The sequence below is a fragment of the Eriocheir sinensis genome, chromosome 26, assembly GCF_024679095.1.
Source record: "Eriocheir sinensis breed Jianghai 21 chromosome 26, ASM2467909v1, whole genome shotgun sequence".
Taxonomy (NCBI): domain Eukaryota; kingdom Metazoa; phylum Arthropoda; class Malacostraca; order Decapoda; family Varunidae; genus Eriocheir; species Eriocheir sinensis.
This window is the reverse complement of record NC_066534.1, coordinates 15,597,137-15,612,662: the sequence shown is the minus strand read 5'-3', so window position 1 is coordinate 15,612,662 and position 15,526 is coordinate 15,597,137. Positions and strand designations below refer to the sequence as shown.

Here is a 15,526-nt window from a genome sequence, read left to right as displayed (position 1 = left end):
GGAAGGCCGTGTAGGGGTCGGCTGTCCCTGCATCCTCTCTAAACTTAATTATAACTTGGCTCGACGGGCGAGTGTTGGAGGCTCATAATCTGCTTACCGCCGCTCCTCCCACGGCTACAGCTGCCCGCCAAGAGCCTGCTGGGACGCCCTCCTGCCCTGGCGAAGGGAGAAGCGCCACTCTAGAACTTGGGTGTCCACTCTTGACTTATCAAATACGCGTAACGCCTGACCGTGACGCGTGAAACACTCCACAAATACTCCGCGAGAAACCCGAACAACTACTGTCTTGCTGAGTCCTCCAGAGCCAGACCGGCGGCCGTGCTCTACACCCTTCCTTGCCGGTGCCCTACAGGTTCATGCGACGCTTGTGGTCTATCTGTCTTCACTTCACGGCTCAGAGTAGCAGCTCTTTGCACACTATAAGGGAGGTTCTTCACGTGTCGCCATTTTTGCTTACAACCGTTCATAAAAACACCCTCGTTCCTGCTGCCGGGGGTACAGGTTCATGCGACGCTTGTGGTCTATCTGTCTGCACTCACGGGTCAGAGAGTAGCAGATGTTTGCACACTATAAGGGAGGTTCTTCACGTGTCGCCATTTTTGCTTACAACCGTTCATAAAAACACCCTCGTTCCTGCTGCCGGGGGTACAGGTCCATGCGACGCTTGTGGTCTATCTGTCTGCACTCACGGGTCAGAGAGTAGCAGATGTTTGCACACTAGAAGGGAGGTACCTCGCACACTACCCGTTCTGGTTGCAGCCCTTCATAACAAAAACTTCTCAACTTTTCTCTCCTCGTCGTGCTTGTGGGTTAACCAGCGGCATGCGTCAGATCAGTGAAGCCGCGGACCCACATTCTGCTACAAGGCGGCCTGGGATGCGTAGAGTGTGATGCTGCTTTAATGGGATTATGGTGGGTGGGCGTCGATTAAAGCACAAACGAATGAGGGTTGCAGCACAAAGAGATATAATTGCAGCTGAATGACACAATACACCAAGTGAAGGCGAACTCTGGGGTTCATTTATATTCTAGTGTCGTTAACCCGGTAGCTGCGACAAGCCTACATTGCGGCATAATCACATCAATGATATGCAACTCTACCGGAAAAATATTATAAGAGGCTGCATAAAACTGAGATGATTATGATGATATACGTTTTAACTCCTTTTGGTCTGGTAAGTTTAAGTCAAGGGCCGGTAATTCGCATAGAAAGAACTCTTGTCTACTCATATTCTGCAGCTAGAGGGTTAACTGTCCTTCGTGTCTGTGCCTCATGTCCACTGGTAGAAATGTTTATCTTATTATCGATGTCTTGTGCCTCATTAATACATCCTGAAGCTTAATGAGGTATGAAGCGTGAAGCGGCGTGAAGGTTGTGATGATTCTTACTGTCATAATTGCACACACACACACACACACACACACACACACACACACACACTCTCTCTCTCTCTCTCTCTCTCTCTCTCTCTCTCTCTCTCTCTCTCTCTCTCTCTCTCTCTCTCTCTCTCTCTCTCTCTCTCTCTCTCTCTCTCTCTCTCTCTCTCTCTCTCTCTCTCTCTCTCTCTCTCTCTCTCTCTCTCTCTCTCTCTCTCTCTCTCTCTCTCTCTCTCTCTCTCACACCAGTTTCTTGTCATCTCCGGTTAATTACTAACTTGACTCGGTTTGTAAAATTATAATGAGGAAACTTTCACGCGAGGTCATTAAAGGTCCCGTCGGAGGAACTGAAGCGTTTGGTGAAGCGTCGCGGGGCTAAAGACGCTCGTCCCTACACGACAATTATCATCCGTCACAGTGTTGATCTGAATTTTCCTTTGTATTTTTGTTGTGATTCTCCGGATGTCGCTCTCCAGGACCTCTGAACACCCCATGAAGAACAAATTTCCGTTTATCACCATTTTAACCCAAAGTCTCTGGGAGAAAGTCTATGTAATGTGTTAATACTAATTATCGTACTCAGAGCCGCGTATTTACCGGTTTCTGGCCTATAACTGTTCCCAAGAAGCATCAATAATTAACCATTTAAAACGATAACCATATATGAAGACAGTTATTTGGGTGAGAAAAGCAGTTTTGGGGTCGGAAATCGGCAAACAAAAGAAGCAGAGTACGACAATCTGGCAACGTTGGTTAATACCCTTTATGACTCAATATGCAACGCAGGAAATGCTAAAGTTAGAACACGCGGAGAACCAGATGGAGAGATGAAATGACGGTAGTTGCAGGAGCAGGATGGAGTGCGTTGGTGTCAGACAGAGAAGAAGAAGAAAACGTTGGAAAGCCTTTTGTCATGCAGTGGACTAAGTTCTTTACTGTTCCTTCCTTTACACATTCGTCTCCCCATTCCTCTACGTTCCTCCTCCCTCGCCTACCCTTTCTTTCCTCTCCTTCACATGGCGCTAACTGTATATCTTTCTCTACATTCTTCCTCCCTCGCCTACCCTTTCTTTCCTCTCCTTCACACGGCGCTAACTGTATCTCTTTCTCTACATTCTTCCTCCTTCGCCTACCCTTTCTTTCCTCTCCTTCACATGGCGCTAACTGTATATCTTTCTCTACATTCTTCCTCCTTCGCCTACCCTTTCTTTCCTCTCCTTCACATGGCGCTAACTGTATCTCTTTCCCTACATTCTTCCTCCCTCGCCTACCCTTTCTTTCCTCTCCTTCACACGGCGCTAACTGTATCTCTTTCTCTACATTCTTCCTCCCTCGCCTACCCTTTCTTTCCTCTCCTTTACATGGCGCTAACTGTATCTCTTTCCCTACATTCTTCCTCCTTCGCCTACCCTTTCTTTCCTCTCCTTCACATGGCACTAACTGTATCTCTTTCTCTACATTCTTCCTCCCTCGCCTACCCTTTCTTTCCTCTCCTTCACATGGCGCTAACTGTATCTCTTTCTCTACATTCTTCCTCCTTCGCCTACCCTTTCTTTCCTCTCCTTCACACGGCGCTAACTGTATCTCTTTCTCTACATTCTTCCTCCTTCGCCTACCCTTTCTTTCCTCTCCTTCACATGGCGCTAACTGTATCTCTTTCTCTACATTCTTCCTCCCTCGCCTACCCTTTCTTTCCTCTCCTTCACATGACATCAAACTAAAGACAAGTTCAGTATCTTCACATAAATACCAACTCCATTTTTATGTTGCGGTCCAGATACTTCAAGATAAGAATCCGCGAGCCCTGGGTTGTGTCCGATACATTGAACGAAGTACGTCATAACCTGGTGTTTATCATCCAAAGTTGTTAGATAAAGAGCGTCGTGAGGAAATTACCTGAAGTCGTTAAGTTGTGGGGTGGGTGGCGGTTCCTTGCCCAAGTCTCTAAGATCAAGGGACGAGAGGCATACACGTGAAGAACAAAGTGCGTCGCTCGTTCATTGTTCGCATACACGTGAAAAACATAAAGTGCGTCGCTCGTTCATTGTTCGCATACACGTGAAAAACATAAAGTGCGTCGCTCGTTTATTGTTCGCATACACGTGAAAAACAAAGTGCGTCGCTCGTTTATTGTTCGCATACACGTGAAAAACATAAAGTGCGTCGCTCGTTTATTGTTCGCATACACGTGAAAAACATAAAGTGCGTCGCTCGTTTATTGCTCGCATACACGTGAAAAACAAAGTGCGTCGCTCGTTTATTGTTCTAGTAAATGTTTTTGAAAAGGAATTGTTACTGACCAGACGTGATCAATATATCGTATAAAAAATCATAATCACATTTTAAGTTTTTCAGAAAAAGATTGATAATTCCAAGTGATTGCATAGAAATGAACAAAAATACCAGCACACAATATCCATGATAATTAAAACGCATCCAAGCTCCGGGATAACGAGCACTAAAGGGTTAGCTTCGAGGTACTGCCAGACAACATTGGCTGACTTGGTAAAACCTGCCAAAATCCGTGCCCTAAAAATATACTTTATTACGAGCCAACACGAAGGGTTGCTACATGTGTGAAAAATAGCCATTAATGTCGAGTTGGCGTGTACCTCCGCTGTGTACGGGCTGTGAGCGGTGTACCCACGGCCTGAGGGGGGAAAGGGGGGAGAGAGAGAGAGAGAGAGAGAGAGAGACAGACAGACAGACAGACAGACAGACAGACAGACAGACAGACACAGACAGACAGACAGACAGACACAGACAGACAGACAGACAGAGTAAAAAAAATTAAACTTAGAGGCTACTCGACGCTTCACCCGTCATCAGTTTTCATGGTACATTTCTGGTACTTATGAGAAAGTGTTGTTTCGCTAAGTAGACCAGTTGACGTAATTCAAAATATCTCCGCTATCTACTAATGCGTTGCCATCAATCTGTACGAGGACTAGTTACGAATATGTGGCTGTAAAGCTTATTAACTCTTCACATTTGCTACTTTCTTTACATTTGGCATCACTTGCATTTTCTTTTTTTCTTTCTCTTTGCATTACTTATATTATCTTTTTTTTTATGCCCTTGAACTGACTCCCCTGCTGTAAAAAAATAAAAAATAAAAATTGACCCCATTGCTTCGTTTCCCATTCTCCCCCTTCACCGCCATTCTCATTTTCCTGTCCTTCTTACTTCCTCTTTTTCTCTCCTTACAGTAATTCTAATCTTTCCTTTCTGTCTCATTCGAATTCTCTCCATATCACTCACCGCTCCTTTTCTTCCCTTTCCCTTTTCTTCTCTTTCGCGATATCCCTTCCCTTATCTGTTGCCTCCATCGCCAATCGTTTTTATCACTTGTCTTTCCTCTCATTTCCTTCCCTACTCTTTGCTCTGACTTTTTACTACTTATTCTCCTTTCCTTTTTTTCCTCCTGTGTTGTTCTTTCCTCTTCTACGCTTGCCGCTGACCCTCTAACGGCTAACCCTTCCTCTCCTTTCCTCCTCCCTCGCCTAACCTTTCTTTCCCCTCCTTCACTTGGCACTAATCTTTTCCCTTCTTTTCCATTCCTCCTTTTACCGTTTCTTTCCCCACCCTCACTTAACACTAACTTTCTAGCCCCTTCTTTCCAATCTTCCTCCCTTACCTTCCCTTTCTTTTCCCTCCTTCACTTGGCACTAATCTTTTCCCTTCTTTTCCATTCCTCCTTTTACCGTTTCTTTCCCCACCCTCACTTAACACTAACTTTCTAGCCCCTTCTTTCCAATCTTCCTCCCTTACCTACCCTTTCTTTCATCTGCTTCTTTTGGCGTTAACCTTATAACCCTTTCTCAGTTCCTCCATCCTCGCCCACTCTTTCTTCACCCTTCTTAACTATACTAGGCACTGATACTAACCCCATCATCTGCATCTCTCCCCCCCTCAGCTTCTCTTCTTTCCTCTTCCTATTTTTCCTCTTCTTTACTGTTCTTTCCTTTACCTATTCCTCTACATTCCTCCTCCCTCGCCAACCCTTTTTCTCCTCTCCTTTATCTCTTTCTCTACATTCCTCCTCCTTCGCCTACCCTTTCCTCACTTCCCTCCTTCCACTCTTTCTCTCCCTTCCTCCTCCCTCGTCGGCTACCGTTTCTCTCCTCTCTTTTATCTCTTTCTCTACATTCATCCTCCTTCGCCTATCCTTTCCTCACTTCCCTCCTTCCACCCTTTCTCTCCCTTCCTCCTCCCTCGCCTACCCTTCCTTTCCCCCTCTTTCTCCCCCTCCCCTTCAAAGACAATGAAGCTCGACAGCGACAACAAAGCCTCCACGCTTCATCCCGTTACCCTAATGGCCGATGCTCGTCCTCCTTTTAACGGGTTCACTTTTCCGTCACACACACGCACACACAGACACACGCACACGCACAAACAAAATAAACACTCACCTAACTGATTGACTGATTCACCGTAACCTCTATATTTATTACTTTCATTGCTTCACTCCCTCAGCCAGACCGCCAAAGTATTACCAAACCTTTGCCTAACTACCACGAGCCTTCACCCACGTGGCTCTGTTCCAAGGCTGCAAAATATCGTGTCATCCTTTAGTCCTCCTTCACAAACTATGATATTCACGGTTACTAATATTTTTACCTGTTTTTTATTGTATTACCGTGTTCATTTTTTCTGTATCAAGCGACGTATTTTGTATTTTGTGGGCTTTTAACTGTCTTCCTTTTTGTATTTTGTTTTTTGTTTTTTATCACATTCACGGTTACTGATATTTTTACCTGTTTTTTATTGTATTATCGTCCATTTTCTTCTGTATCGAGCGGGAACTGTTGTATTTAGCTACGTATTTTGTATTTAGTGGGCTTTTTTTCTGTCTTCCTATTTGTTTGTTTTTTCCCCTTGGGCTGCCTCCTTTACTGTTAAAAATCGGAATCGGTGTCTTACATTTCTCCATCTCTGCGACCTTTTATGTCTCGTCGTTTACTTATACTCTTCCTCTTAACTTAAAATATTGCCACACGATAACTCCTTCAGTCCTCCCTTGCAGACTTCACGTTCTCCTGCACCTATATTTTCCCCTTTAATAAGCGCCACTTGTCGATGCCGCGCACACAAGATACTCTCCTTTTTCCCCTCCTCCTCCTCCTCCTCCTCCTCCTCCCGTCAGTAGCATTTATTAAAAAATTCCTTTATAATCTCACATCAAACACCTTTCCCTTCCCTGAGCCTCATTCTTCGCATTTTTTCCTCCTTTCCGGCCGCGTGTCTCACCCCGCGGCAAAGGTTTGGGTCGCGGGAGGCTGTTTTCTATCCCTCGCCACTATTATGTAACGCAGCGAATTTATCATAATTTCTGCGAGGCTGTGAGTGAGTTTGTGTCCTTTGTCTGTTTTATATCCCTCGCCACTATTGTGTAACGCAGCGAATTTATCATCATTTCTGCGAGGCTGTGAGTGAGTTTGCGTCCTTTGTTTGTTTTCTATCCCTCGCTACTATTATGTAACGCAGGGAATTTATCATCATATCTGCGAGGCTGTGAGTGGGTTTGTGTCCTTTGTTTGTTTTCTATCCCTCGCCACTATTGTGTAACGCAACGAATTTATCATCATTTCTGCGAGGCTGTGAGTGGGTTTGTGTCCTTTGTTTGTTTTCTATCCCTCGCCACTATTATGTAACGCAGCGAATTTATCATCATTTCTGCGAGGCTGTGAGTGGGTTTGTGTCCTTTGTTTGTTTTCTATCCCTCGCCACTATTATGTAACGCAGCGAATTTATCATCATATCTGCGAGGCTGTGAGTGGGTTTGTGTCCTTTGCTTTGTTTACTTTGATTCTGTTTGTGCCCTCTCGTGACGTTCTTGTGTGAATTGGTATTTCCACAGTCTAGGAATACACTGTGGGTGCCTCCTCTTTTAATACACAAAAGGATATGTACTTTTCATCGCCTGCACATCTACTGCGAAACATTTCACAGGCTCGGCTCAAAAGATTTTAACCTCATAGCCACCGCCTCCCTGAACATCCATTATCAGAATGCCTCTTATTTTTTTTATTCAACTTTCTTAGCGTAGGACACCGCATTTTGTTTTTGTTTCTCTCTCTCTCTCTCTCTCTCTCTCTCTCTCTCTCTCTCTCTCTCTCTCTCTCTCTCTCTCTCTCTCTCTCTCTCTCTCTCTCTCTCTCTCTCTCTCTCTCTCTCTCTCTCTCTCTCTCTCTCTCTCTCTCTCTCTCTCTCTCTCTCTCTCTCTCTCTCTCTCTCTCTCTCTCTCTCTCTCTCTCTCTCTCTCTCTCATCTTTTTTTCACCACCCCTTTCGTTACGTCTCATTGCTGCCGTTTCTTCCCTCTTCGTCTTCACTCTAAGGTCTTGCAGAAATGATAAGAGGGACTGGGACATCTGGAGGCCCGCTAATGGCTCTGTCTTGTAGGCGTTTCCCTTTTTATCCCTTATATTTGAATTCCTGAATTTCGTGCACATAAAAGATCCGTCCGAGGAGAGGTTCATATGGTTTCGTAAGTTAATTGCTGTTATTGTTTGGTTTCGTCTGTAGAGCGACTAACAGTGGGAGAGAGATGGGTGGTAAGGGTGCATGGAGGAAAAGTTTCATTTAGTCGGCGCAACATCTGTGGTCATATGCCGGAGAGAGACACAAGGGGAAGGAATTATAGGAGAAGGGAACAGATCCCAGGAGACGGGACACAACCCCAGATTAATACCTGGTACCCATTCACTGCTGGGTGGACAGGGGCGTAGAGTATCGGAAATGCCTCCCAAATTTTTCCACTCCGCCCGAGAATCGAACCCGGGCTCTCTCGTGTGTGAGCCGAGTGTGCTAACCACTGCACCACGAAGCCCCGTGCATGGAGGAGAAAAAAAGTGGACGAGCACGAAATTGCTTTGATGATTCTTGAGGGTTCTGTGTGCGTGTGTGTGTGTGTGTGTGTGTGTGTGTTTCTGTGTTTCTGTGTTTGTTTCCGTGTGATTTTAGTTGCATTTCTACATTTTTTGTGGTTCTTTGGATTTGCGAAGAGAACAAAAGATAGGGCGGTGTGTGCCATCCGAAGTAGTTCTCGCCTGTGTTGTGTTCAGTTCTTAAAGCCACAAATTTGGCCCGTCGCTGCTACACGGTAAAGCCACAAATTTGGCCCGTCGCTGCTACCGGGTTAAGGAAGCAATTTTTATTCCATGGAGTACCAAAAAACTATCATTCGCGTAAATTAACACAGGGAATGAAGAAAAGAACACATTACCATATAAAGGACGCAATGATTTTTCACACGACGCCATTAGTCCCGCTCCCCTCGCGCCGCCTCATCACTGGGCGGTTCTGCTGCGCCCAGTTGTTATATTATTTTAGTTCATGCTTCTCCTCAGGCTCCCTTGCTTTGTAGTAGTTGACATTGTTACACTCCTCTCCACGATAGTCTCTTCGACGTATGTGCTAAATGATCTACTTTACTCATTGACAGTTTCAAACCTATTTAATGCAGTAAAGAAAATATAAAGCATTTTTTTACGGATTTAGGTTCGTTCGATCCTTTTAATCTTCGAAGCAAATTTAGTTGGCTTCTTCATTTTTTCCCTGGTGAGAGTGGTGATTGTTTCAGGGTCCGGCGGGTAGGTCATCCGGCGTGCAGCTCACCCAGCTGTTCATCCTCCCTTTCGGGCTGGTCGAAAAATGGGTGCCTGGGGAAACCTTGGGAAAGTAAACTGTGGTAACCCGGATGTCGCCCAAGCCCAGCGCCCCGGTGATGGGTTCTCACCTAAAACAGGCTCAAGGGCTAGTGCGTCGGATGTGAACTCCGAGGCCACGCGCGGCTATTGGGTATGCTCATGTACTATGCTTGGTCCTCCCTAGGTTGTGGATGTAACATATCGACGAGGGCATTTCATGACTTCTCTCCAAAAGCATTTTTTTAAGCTAGACTTGCAGTGACGTGCACGTATTCACTGTATTCTCAGTTGCTTGGTTTCGCAGTGCACTGGTGGCGTTGGTCAGCAGCAGCAGCAGCCCTCCGCCAGCACCGCTCACCTTCCCGCCCCACCAAGCCATGGCTGCAGGGCTGGAAATCCTCAGGGCCGTTAGGATGCTCGTTGGGAAGTTTGCTGGACGTAATGTCCCATAACCTCGCCTTCTTTCCCTCTTCCTGTCTTTCTACTTTCTATTTTATTTCCTCCTTTACCAAGACCTTCTTTTTGCTGTCTCAATGACGGTTCCCTTTCCTCCGTGTCTTCGGTCCCCAGCTTCCCTTATTTCCTCCCTTATTTATAATCCTTATTTGAATACTTTTATATTATTCAGCGGAAAGTTTCTTGCTTGACTCGCAGCCAAACAGAACTTTTCTCCAATGGTATTTTTAACGACTAATCGAAATGTGATTTTTTTTTATTTCGACATCGCTAAATGAAAACGTTTGAACAAAAGCAAAGGCACACATCTACATCCTTAACAGCATCCATGCCCTTCATCTCACGAATTTCCAATGGTCAAGAAATATTACAAGAAGAGGAAAACAGACGAATACAAGAAGAGGACGAAGAAAAAAGAGGAAAATAAAGAAGAAGAGGAAGACGAAGAAAATGGTGAAAGAGAGAGAGGGTAAGGGAAAAAGAGGGAGGAGGGGAGGGAGGTTGTAGCGCCCAGTGGTCCACTTCGTGATCACGAGTGTGGAGAAGGTTTTTGCCGCGCCAAGTGTTCCCTGACCGCCACTCCGCCAGCCTCGCCGGCGTGCCTCCCCACCTTTATTGACCTGCAGGACACACCGAAGGGCCACGAAGGCACTACGGCTCCTACACACGGCATGGGGGACGAGCTGAGGCTTCATACTTTATATTAATTCGGGAAATTCCTTCAGGATTCCGGGTGCCTCCGGCATTACAGTACGCGGAAAACATACCTTTGTCCGAAGCAGGAATGTCGCACACCGAGGGTCAGACACACAGATACAAAACGTTTTTTCGGGTGTGCTCAGTAAGAAAAGCGTCTCTGGCAACGATATGTTCACCACGCCGGCAAGTTCAGTCCAGATAACTGTTCACTTTATCCTTGAGAAAAGCAATCGACAGAGATGGATATCGGGAAACAGACCCAGACTACGAAAAAAAAGAAAATTAAAAAAAGAAAATGGCGGTGCGAACATGCATACTGCCTGACTTTTTAGTCACAAGACCAACAACGAAATAGGGAGTCTTGACGGAGAGAACATTTATAACTTCCGTACCATATAAGATTATTTGCATAAAACTCAAGACTAAACTTGAAGAGAACATGTACAGTGATATAACTTTAGCAAGTAGGGAACTTATTTTACAGACCATCTACCTCACATTTCTCCTTAGCGAAAGCAAGGAAGTGGATAACGTCAGTCACGCTGCCCAGGAGAACGAGTCTTGTCTCTTAAAAATTATCCTTCCCATTCTTTTTTTCCAGAGGAGAAGCAGAAGCAGCTCCGTAATGGCGGTGGATGTTGTGTCGCACTGAGGGACGGGCGGCGGGACAGGTAGCAGGGAGAAGCTGCTACCAAGGACCCTCGCCACAATGCCTCGAGGGAGGGCGGCGTCTGTGAGCGACGCTGCCTCGGGGACGCTCGCCTGTTGTTGACAGAAGGACCGTCGCTCACCATGACTCAGGTAGAGATATGTATAATTATAAATAATCAGTTTCTTTTTGTAATGAAGGGAACGGGACTTCTTCAATCACTCTAATGAGATTTACGGAAGTCAGCTGCCTCATTAGTACGTCAGGTCCGTCGGGTTAATGAAGGTGGAAAAAAGATGGAATTTTTTTGACCTAGTAATCTTTTACTAAGGACGGTCACGTGAAGAGTCCGCGGAGCCCTCTACCTCCGCCTCACTGAGTGCCACATGCAGCACGGGGACGCCAATTGTTGTCAGAGTGAAGTTAGCGGGAATGACTTTTAAAGACCCATTGCTCTCGCCACGCCGAGATGCTGGAAGCAGAACGTAAAGTTTTCCATTTGAAAGAAAAAAAATATCGCTTTGTTTGCACGTCGAGGGCGTGGCGCAGCGTAGTGCCTGGGCGGCAGCTGGGCGGGCACGGCGTCAGGCGGGGCGGGTTCCCACGGGTGAGGCTGAAGGGCCGCCGGAGGGTGCTGGGAGGGAGGTGAGGGGCGGCGGCAGGTGGCGGCACGGGAGAGTGTGAAGAGAGTCCTCAATTAATTTGAAATAAAGATCTGCTCCAATTTTAAACTATAATACTTTCTTTCATACAAATAATAGAAATATGAATCCCATCTGTACTATTTTAGGCGGTCGTGCGGTACAGATTCTGCCATAGTGGAAATAAATCCCTGTTACATATAGTTTTCGCCGATCCATTCTCGTCTTGGCTAAAAGAGGCTCTGTATCACCCCCTCTAGACGAGTCCGCCCCTCCCCCCCCTCCCGCCCGTCCCCGGACTGAGAGGACGTTACGCAACCAATCCCTTTTCCCCGCAGCTGTGTGTGGCGGGGAGGAGGCGCTTAGTCCTCGGCAACAGATGACAAAACTGACCCTCACTGCAGCATCAAAGAGGACGAGAGGACACGAGTACCAAGCAAAGTATTAAATATAATCCCAACACAACAAAAGACAACGAAAAACCTGTTGCCAATGATCAGAGGAAGAGAGAGGAATTCTTTTTTTGTGTCTATATGCAAGAGAAAAAAATGAATGAAGAAAAGAGGGGGAAAAGAGGCAGATAGCAAGTGTAGTATTAAACATAATCCTTAGAAAACAAAAGAAAACTAAAAACCTGTTGCCAATGATCAGAGAGAGAAAGAGGAATTTATTTTTATCTTCTCTCAGTAAAAGAGGAAAAGAAAACGAGTAACGATTATACCATCAAAATCCTCAAACCACTCATATAAAAAAATATAAAAACATGCAGCCAGTTATTAGAGGGAGATGTTTCTGTGTTTATCTGCCACAAAATGGGAAAAAGAAGACCTGAAACCACTACATCTCCAATACCAATCACTGAACTACACACTAAACGAATAGAAATAAAGAAGAAACTAAAAACTAACTCGTGATCACGGCAAGTCTTATCTATTGACGGACTATTCCAGCCATCCACTTGTTCACCCACCCAGGCGTCCCACCCTTACACCCACCCACCCGCCGGTTTACCCTTGAATCCACGCACCCACCACCCTACCACTGAACCCACCCACACACCATCCAACCCCTGAACCAACCCATCCACCCGCCCCGCCGTCCCTCCTGATCCAGAGTAGCAAAACAAAGCCCCGTTCGCCCGTGGCCCCGTGATAGAGGAGACAAGACGCCCCAGAAATATGAATTAAGGTCACTCTCCCCGGCCGGCGGATCATTGAGCTCCCATACTCTATACAGGACGGGAAGAAGGGGATTCGAGAGCCTGAGGAAGGAAGGGAGGTAGGGAGAGAGGGAGGTAGGGAGAAAGGAAGAAAGGAAGGAAAGGGTGGATTTTAGTGGAAGAGTTTAAAAGAAAAAAGGAAATACAAGGACATGTACGAAAATAGGATAAAGAAACAAGGAAGGGAGGGAGGAAAGGGGAAAGGAAGGAAGGAAAGAAGGAAGGAAAGGGCGGGGTCTTAGTGGAAGGGTTTAAAAGAAGAAAAGGAAATAGAAGGACATATACGAAAATAGGATGAAGAAGCAGAGGGAGGAAGGAAGGAAGGAAGGAAAGGAAGGAAGGAAGGAAGGAAGGAAAGGATGGATTTTAGTGGAATGGTTTAAAAGAAGAAAAGGAAATAGGAGGACATATACGAAAATAGGATAAAGAAGCAGAGGGAGGAAGGAAGGAAGGAAGGAAAGGATGGATTTTAGTGGAATGGTTTAAAAGAAATAAGGAAATACAAGGACATATACGAAAATAGGATAAAGAAACAGAGGAAGGAAGGAAGGAAGGAAGGAAGGAAGGAAACGGTGGATCTTAGTGGAGGAGTTTAAAAGAAGAAAAGGAAATAGAAGGACATATACGAAAATAGGATAAAGAAACAGAGGAAGGAAGGAAGGAAGGAAGGGAGGAAAGGGTGGATCTTAGTGGAGGAGTTTAAAAGGAAAAAAGGAAATAGAAGGACATATACGAAAATAGGATAAAGAAACAGAGAAAGGAAGGAAGGAAGGAAGGAAGGATCTTAGTGGAGGAGTTTAAAAGGAAAAAGGAAATACAAGGACATATACGAAAATAGGAGAAGAAACAAAGATCCATTTCATATCTGTAAAGTAGGCAAATTAGAAAGTAAACTGTGTAAAAAGGAAAGGAAGCTGAAAGAATAGGGATTAAAAAACGAGTAGAATTTAACAAGAACTGGGACTAAAATAAAAAGAGAGACAAGAAGTAAGACACGTAACAACCAAATGTAGATAAAAAAAATAAGTCACCAGAAAATAAGAAGAAAAAAAGAAAAGGTGATCAAGACAAAAAAGTTTATATTGCATTAATTTTACAACTTTCTTTCAGCACGATCGCGGAAAGTAAATTATGCAACGGATTAAAGTTTAGGGAGATAGATAGATAGAGAGATAGATAGATAGATAGATAGATAGGTTGATATAAAGAGAAGTATAAAGGTAAGTAATATGTAGGTAGGCAGTAGGTAGATAAATAGATAGATAGACAGATAGATAGAGGAAGCTGGAGGTAGACAACATTTACGTAGGCAGTAGGTAGACAGATGAATAGATTTATGATCGACTGATAGACATAGATGAATAAATAGTTAAATATATAGATAGACATATTGATGGGTATACATATGAAATAACGGTAGGCAAATATACAAGACAGATCGGCACATACAGTGATTGATATTCAGATACAAATACACAGACGGCTATTAATTGAAGGACACGGAAACTGATAAATAAGGCAGAGAGATAAATTGGGATACACCACGATGCACAGACAGACAGACAGACGGAGAAACAAATAAAAAAAAGATACAGACGCTCTCTCCCTCAGACGCGGCCGGGAACAGAAACAAACAGGGAAAAAAATAAACTTAGATGTATTTCCGAAGCTTGAGAGGACGCGAGGTGCTCAGGATAATAGAGGCAATTACGTGAGAGAGAGAGAGCGCACGTCGTTAGTTCTCCGTGGCGTCCTTTGTACAAATGGCCTCCCTTACTTTGATTTTCTCTCTCTCTCTCTCTCTCTCTCTCTCTCTCTCTCTCTCTCTCTCTCACCTGCGGGTCGTTCTTCCTTCCTTCTTCCTTCACAAAGACGCCTATAATGGCCCTCTTCGTCTTCCTCTCCCGTAAGAATTCACTCCACTTTGCCCAAACTTCCCCGCAATCTTCCGCCTTCATTTTCTCGGGAATCGAAAATAAAATGGTAATTGCGTGCATCAACCGAACGGAAGGAGCGGGTATTGTATCTGTATTACACTTGTTTTTCAAAGCTTCCCCTTCTCTCTCTCTCTCTCTCTCTCTCTCTCTCTCTCTCTCTCTCTCTCTCTCTCTCTCTCTCTCTCTCTCTCTCTCTCTCTCTCTCTCTCTCTCTCTCTCTCTCTCTCTCTCTCTCTCTCTCTCTCTCTCTCTCTCTCTCTCTCTCTCTCTCTCTCTCTCTCTCTCTCTCTCTCTCTCTCTCTCTCTCTCTCTCTCTCTCTCTCTCTCTCTCTCTCTCTCTCTCTCTCTCTCTCTCTCTCTCTCTCTCTCTCTCTCTCTCTCTCTCTCTCTCTCTCTCTCTCTCTCTCTCTCTCTCTCTCTCTCTCTCTCTCTCTATCTCTCTCTCTCTCTCTCTCTCTCTCTCTCTCTCTCTCTCTCTCTCTCTCTCTCTCTCTCTCTCTCTCTCTCTCTCTCTCTCTCTCTCTCTCTCTCTCTCTCTCTCTCTCTCTCTCTCTCTCTCTCTCTCTCTCTCTCTCTCTCTCTCTCTCTCTCTCTCTCTCTCTCTCTCTCTCTCTCTCTCTCTCTCTCTCTCTCTCTCTCTCTCTCTCTCTCTCTCTCTCTCTCTCTCTCTCTCTCTCTCTCTCTCTCTCTCTCTCTTCCTATCTATCACAACCACCATACTGTACGGACTTCTGCCTTCAATATTTATCAGTAATATTCTAGTCCCGTCTTCACCAGTTCCCACCTAAGTCTCTTCCTATCTATCCCATCTACCATGCTGAACGGATTAAAACATCTATGCCTTCAATATTTATCCGTAATATTCGAGTCCCGTCTTCACCAGTCTTCACCCATCTA

The 15,526-nt window shown here is 45.1% G+C and overlaps 1 long non-coding RNA gene across 1 annotated transcript in view; it reads left to right on the top strand.

Annotated features, from left to right (window-relative positions):
* LOC127003817 (uncharacterized) overlaps positions 1-15,526 on the top strand; it is a 173,998-nt gene that overhangs the window by 157,108 nt on the left and 1,364 nt on the right. Inside the window, exon 4 of the long non-coding RNA XR_007757414.1 lies at positions 10,785-10,984. This is a non-coding gene — a long non-coding RNA (uncharacterized LOC127003817). The remainder of the gene's footprint in view (positions 1-10,784; positions 10,985-15,526) is intronic.